At 42.3% G+C, this 6,902-nt stretch overlaps 1 protein-coding gene across 1 annotated transcript in view; it reads right to left on the bottom strand.

Annotated features, from left to right (window-relative positions):
- Positions 1 to 3,906, bottom strand: part of ZNF510 (zinc finger protein 510) — a 13,696-nt gene extending 9,790 nt beyond the window's left edge. The window contains exons 1-2 of the mRNA XM_044920755.1: positions 3,894 to 3,906; positions 3,037 to 3,095 (exon numbers count right to left, since the gene is read on the bottom strand). The gene's annotated coding sequence lies outside the window, so the exon portion shown is untranslated. The remainder of the gene's footprint in view (positions 1 to 3,036; positions 3,096 to 3,893) is intronic.
- Between the last annotated feature and the right edge of the window lie 2,996 nt (positions 3,907 to 6,902).

The following is a 6,902-nucleotide window of genomic DNA, read 5'->3' on the forward strand; positions in this document are numbered from 1 at the left end:
GACAGAATGGGAGAAGATATTTGCAAATGACAATTCAGATAAAGGGCTAGTATCCAAAATCTATAATGAACCTCTCAAACTCAACACCCAAAGAACAAATAATCCAATCAAGAAATGGGCAGAAGACATGAACAGACATTTCTCCAAAGAAGACATCCAAATGGCCAAGACACACATGAAAAAGTGCTCAACATCACTCGGCATCAGGGAAATTCAAATCAAAACCTCAATGAGATACCACCTCACACCAATCAGAATGGCTAAAATGAACAAATCAGAAAACGACAGATGTTGGCGAGGATGTGGAGAAAGCGAAACCCTCCTACATTGTTGGTGGGAAAGCAAACTGGTGCAGCCACTCTGGGAAACAGTATGGAGGTTCCTCAAAAAGTTGAAAACAGAGCTACCCTATGACCCAGCAATTGCACTACTGGATATTTACCCCGAAGATACAAATGTAGTGATCTGAAGGGGCACCTGCACCCCAATGTTTATAGCAGCAATGTCCACAATAGCCAAACTATGGAAAGAGCCTAGATGTCAATCAACAGATGAATGAATAAAGATGTGGTATATATACACAATGGGATATTACACAGCCATCAAAAAAAAGAAATCTTGCCATTTGCAACAATGTGGATGGAACTAGAGGATATTATGCTAAGCGAAATAAGTCAGAGAAATAGAAGTATCATATGATCTCACTGATATGAGGAATTTGAGAAACAAGACAGAGGATCATAGGGGAAGGGAGGGAAAAATGAAACAAGACGAAACCAGAGAAGGAGGAGATAAACCATAAGACTCTTAATCTCAGGGAACAAACTGAGGGTTGCTGGAGTGGAGTGGGGTGGGAGGGATGGGGTGGCTGGACGATGGACATTGGGGAGGGTATGTACCATGGTGAGCACTGTGAATTGTGTAAGACTGATGATTCACAGAGCTGTACCCCTGAAACAAATAATACATTATATGTTAATAAAAAAAATTACAAAAAAAAATCAGAGCACCAATAAATTAGAAAAAAAAAAGTAGTAGGAAGGTGTAATGTCTCCAAAGTCTGAATGTTATCCTGAGGAACTGGGAATTTTATCATGTGGGGTGAGGAGCCACTGAGGTGATTTATACATGGACGAGACATTACTTCACTAGCATTTAGATGAACTACCCATGTGGAAGATGTGCTTGAGTAGGGTGAAGAAAGAAGTGGGCAGGTCGGTAAAGAAGCTATTCCAACAGTTCAGGTGTGAAACCATGAGACAGCAGTAGGAGGAATAAAGTAGAGGAATACATTTAAAATACCTTAGGTTTTACCATATAAAACTGCTGTTATCTTTGACAAATAGGAAAAGTAGGAAGACATGATTACACACCAGATATGGCAGGAGTTGAGACAGTGAGAACAAGAGAGGCCAGGGATGTACTGCACTTTTGTGGCTTGGGTATCTGGCTGGGACTGGGGACGTATCATCTAATATGGAAAGAAGAGGGAAATTAGTTTGGGAAGGACTGTAAATGGGACTATAAATGTTAACTTTTACTTTGAATCAGTTGAGCTGGAGATGCCTTGTAGATACCTACACAAAGATGTTGAGTCAACTATGTCCAACATGGCAGTCACTAGCCATGTGTAACTATTTAAAACTTAAATTAAAAATTCAGTTCCTCAGTCACACTAGCCGCATTTCAAGTGTTCAACAGGCATATGTGGGTAGTGGCCATCATTTGGGACAATGCGGATACAGATGGTTTCCATCATCATAAAAAGTGCTATTGGTGGGGCACCTGGGTGGCTCAGTTGGCTAAGTGTTCAACTCTTGATTTCGGCTCAGGTCATGATCTTGGGGTCGTGAAATCAAGCCCCGCGTAGGGCCCCACACTCAGCTGGGAGTCTCTCCCTCTCATTCTACCCCTCTCCCTGCTCGCATGCTCACTCTCTCTCAAAAAATACATAAGATAAAATAAAATAAAAATTTTTAAAAAGTGCTATTGGTCACAGTGGGCTGCAGAGCCACATTTATGGGAACTAGGAAAAACATCGTTGTTGAAACCAGAGTGGGGATGAAATGAGTCAAGAAGACCAGCTAGAAGAATAGTTAGAAGGACTGGAAACCTGTCATGTGACATGTGAAAGGGCAAAAGAAAGATGACTCCATGAAAGAAACAGGCCGTCAGAGACACTAACACAGGAGACCTTCCAGAAGGACTGAGTAGGCGCAGAGTCAGGCACTGTAGACAGGTCTGTGAGGTAAGGACGAGGCAAGACCCACTGGATTTGACTATAGTTAGGTCACTGGTGGGTGCAGGTCACAGGCATACGAGTAGAGACACCAAAGCCTCATGCAGTAGACTGAGATGTGAATGGAAAGTGCCGTAGCATTAGCTAGAGAACAGAACTTTAAGCTCTCTGCTGAACAACTTGTTCAAGAAAGGTACTTGAGAGAAATATTTACATAGAGCTATTTTCAGGACATGAATGTACCAGCTATTCATGCTGACCTCCAGTTAGTCTAAGTATTATCTCTGGATCTAGCAGAATGGTCAGAAAAAGGTCTACTTCTGTTTTATTTAGATGGACAACTGTATTAACAAAAGCCCTGCTTTGGCAATGTGCCCCTTACTCCCACTGAGGAAAAAGTGGAAACAACAGTCTACAATTATTTCCGGGTTGTTATTGGAAAGATCTGCACTATCACCTACCTGAAGACCAACAAAGACATTTTCCCTGACTTTGGTGACTTTAGATTCCAGAAGAAGGTTTGATTTAAGATTCTCATCAATGCAAATCTTGAAACAAATATTGTCTGACTCTCTGCCATGGCTATCAGAAAGGTTAGGAAGAAATCTGCACCTGCACTTTGGAAAATCTGTAACTTCACAGGACTGCATCTATCCACATGCCAACTGTGCTGTACTACTCATCTGCTTTTCTCTACCTTCCTTGAATGGTTCTGATCCATTTCCATTTCCACTTTTCTATGTTAATTAGCTACCTATAAAATCTATTATAAAAAAAGTTGTATATAAATAACTCACCTGAGATGTGTTCATTTTCTGTTGTTGTTGGGAGAGTACAGAGAACTGTGATGGATAAGCTGGGAATAAGGAAAGAGAAATGGAATTACAAGAGGTCTGGTGAGCTTCCGCCAGTTGCCTAAAAATCTCACCACATCAGCTGGGGGAAAGGCCTCCCTATGGAAAAATGTTCTGTTGACCCTTGAGAAGGGGCAGGAAGCACCACATAGAGACAGCACTCCTGGAATATGTAATACATCTCTGATATGATCACGTGGATGTAACCCTGCTGTTTTTCACTGGTGACTGTAAATTATTTCCTATTAATTTTAAAAATGTATGTCCCCCTCTGACTAATTAACAAAAAATTAAAACAGAGGATAATATTAATATCCTATTATTTCTACTTTGAGTTAGAAAATCAAGAGAAAACTCTAGGGAAAAAAAAGATGCTTAGTGCCAAAATATTTTAAAATCATTTTGTTCTTTTGGTAAGACTTTTGATGAGACACTTCTAGTGACTTATCTGTGACAGAATGAACTGCACTGTGCTTTGCTCCTCACTCTGTCCTGGGTGACCAGGGGATATACATCTCAGGCTCCATTTTTTTTTAAAGTTTCAAAAGAGTCAGAGATAGAAATCCCCTCCAATACTGTCATTTTATAATTTTATATGTTCAAGATAAAGGAAGCCTCAGCATATCTCTAGATGCCACTTGTGATGGACACAATGTGAGAGTGGCTCAGAATCTGGAAAGAGGGAAAAATGAAGAAAATGGGGGCTGTTTAAGGACTGAGACTGAATTTCCTTTGCTCTGGCAGTGGCTTTTCCTGTATGGCCTGATAGTCACCCATCTCTTTCAACCCCAGCTCACCACCTTCTGCAAGCTGGTCCAGTTTCCACTGTCACATAGTCTGTGATAGCTTCTGGATATAGTGACATCACCAAGTCTGGCTCTTTCTGGACAAGGTAATTAAGAACTGCTTCTGGTAGAGCAAATTAGGATTCACTCCTTTCTGGGTTCTTCTGCATGTTCTGAAGCTCTGGTAAGGGTGGTTCCTGTTAGATGAGCTCTTCTTCCAGGTGGGACTCCTGTCCCCAGGGCTCTTCTCCTCCCTGTCACACAAGAGCTACTTTGTTCCAGACGCTGAGACTTAGGCCTAGGAAACAAATTCCTCTTAGTTGAAACTTTCATCGAGAGCAAAGTCTCTCAACTTCAGCAATGCTGACATTTTTGGCTGCATAATTCTTTGTCACGTGGGGGCTGTCCTGTGCACTGTAGGATGTCTAGCAGCATTTTTGGCCTCTACCCACCACACACTAGTAGCACTCCTCCTCTGTTGTGACAACCCAAATCATCTCCAGCCATTTCCAAAAGTCCTCTGGAGAGCAAAATCATCCTGGTTTGGAACCACTGGTGTAGGCGTTAAACCTGATTCTCTTCAAATTCATTAGAACTGCTCACCCATTATTGTAGCCACTAGCCACAGCCCACTATTGAGCATTTGAAATGTGGCTACCACACGGTGAATAGTTTCATATATACTAAGATAAAGAATATGTTCTTAAAACTAACTTCATGTGTTTTAATTTTTAATGCGGCTACTAGAACATTTAAAATTACGTATGTGGCTCACCTTATCTATTAGACAGCACTGCATCACAATATCAGACTATGCCTTCAGAAGACAGAACACAGCCTGGACAGCACAGGAGGTGCCAGGAGGCTCAGTCCTATCCAGCTCTGGAGACATGCCAGAAACCCCGGAATAGATACACCTAGCATAGAGTGACATTTGGCTCATGTTGACCTTACAATCATAGTCCTGAGAATATGGGGGGTGGGAGCAAGTCACTCTACTACTGCTGTGAAGGCTGCAATGCTGAGTTTTAAGTAGGCAGGATATTAGTAATAGCTGAATTTGGAAGTAAAGCATATCTGTATTTACATCCTGGCTGCCTCACCTTTTTGACCTTCAGTCTGTAATTTCACTCTTCTGAGCCCATTTTCTTTTTCTTTTCTTTATCTCTCTTTCTTTCTAAAATTATATGGTTAATACTATGGAAAGAGCCCAGATGTCCATCAACAGATGAATGGATAAAGAAAATGTGGTGTACACACACACACACACACACACACTGGACTATTACTCAGCCATCAAAAAGAATGAAATCTTGCCATTTGCAATGACACGGATGGAACTACAGGGTATTATGCTAAGAGAAATAAGTCAGAGAAAGACATGATTTCACTCATATGTAGAATTTAAGAAACAAAACAGGATCAGAGCGGAAGGGAGGGAAAAATAAAATAAGAGGAAATCAGAGAGGGAGACAAACCATAAGAGACTCTTAACTATAGAAAACAAACTGAGGGTTGCTAGAGGGGAGGTGGGTGAGGGGATGGGGTAACTGGGTGGTGGACATTAAGGGGGGGCACTGATGTAATGAGCAATGGGTGTTACATACAATTGATGAATCACTAAACTCCACCTCTGAAACTAACAATAAACTATATGTTAATTAATTGAATTAAAATAAAATAAAATTTAAAAAATAAAATTATATGGTTATACCTATAAATAGGGTGGCTATAAAGATTAAGTTAAATACTAAATAAAAAAGAACAAAGTGTCTTCCAAATATGATGGAAGCCAACACTACATGTTGGCTTATACCTTGTACCTATTAGTGCTTACTCATTAGCACTTGGCTAAATGCTTTATAGACGATGACTTATCTCTTTCTGAACAATGCCACAAAGCAGTTTTTACTAATATCCTTATTTTCAGATGAGAACCTGACTTATGCCCAAGTGACAAAGGAGGCATTTACCCGATCTTTCTGGCCTTTAAGCTCAAGGCCGGGGCGCGCTTTATGCCAGTTTCACGGTCAATATCCAATAACCTAAACAGGCGTTACCTTCCCGCCGCCTGCAAGAGATCTTCCCAGGGCCGGCTGCAGTCAGCTCCCGCACTCCAGTCCGCAGGGAACACCTTCCTAAAGCACTCGCCCCATCTGGGTCCCCGGAGCCCGCGGGGCTAGGGCCCGCCCCCAACCGCCCCCAACCGCCTTTGACAGGTCTAGGTTCTCGCCTGGCTCCGAAATAAGCGGCGGGTTCCCGCCTTGGGTAGAGCCGGGAGTTCCCGAGACGTCTGGGTCCTCCTCAGGCCACAAGCCCACCCCACTCCCGCCAAGCGCACGGAGGCCCAGGAATCCCCGCCCCGCTCCTCTCACCTGAGGGTAAACGGGCCGCACCCGCACGGCCGGAGAGGGCGGAAGCAGGAAAGCAGGGTTGACTGCACATGCGCAGGGAAAAGTCCAGGCTCTCCGTTCCTAGAGTGCCGCGCGAGGAGCCGTGGCCTTCAGGACTACATTTCCCATGAAAACACCGCGACCCCTCGCAGATTTCGAGTGTGTTGGAGGCCGGCGTGGGGCGGGGAGGCCGGGGTAAAGAGGGCATAATAAGATTAACAGCCTGTATTGATAGCTGGAGCCCAGATCCTACCAAAACCCCAGAGGTTATGGGTTAAACTTTGACATGAGATGAAATACAGTATGTGGTCATGGATCAGATCCTGGTTGGAGAAAACAAGAAGGCATTTGGGAACAACTGGGGAAATTTGTATATGGATTGGATATTAGAAATATTAAGGGAAGTTATTGTTACTTTTGTTAATTGTGATAATGACATTCGGATTATGAAGAGAAGTTTACTTTTTTTTAGAGATGTATATTAAAATACTTAACATTATATTACATATTTGTAATTGAAAAAATAACAACTAGAAAAAGCAAATATAGCAACATGTTAAGGATTTCTACCTCTAGTATATGGGTATGCTCCTTTTACTATTTTCTACTTCTCTATGCAGTTGGAAGTTTT

The sequence above is a fragment of the Neomonachus schauinslandi genome, chromosome 13 (genome assembly GCF_002201575.2).
Source record: "Neomonachus schauinslandi chromosome 13, ASM220157v2, whole genome shotgun sequence".
Taxonomy (NCBI): Eukaryota; Metazoa; Chordata; class Mammalia; order Carnivora; family Phocidae; genus Neomonachus; species Neomonachus schauinslandi.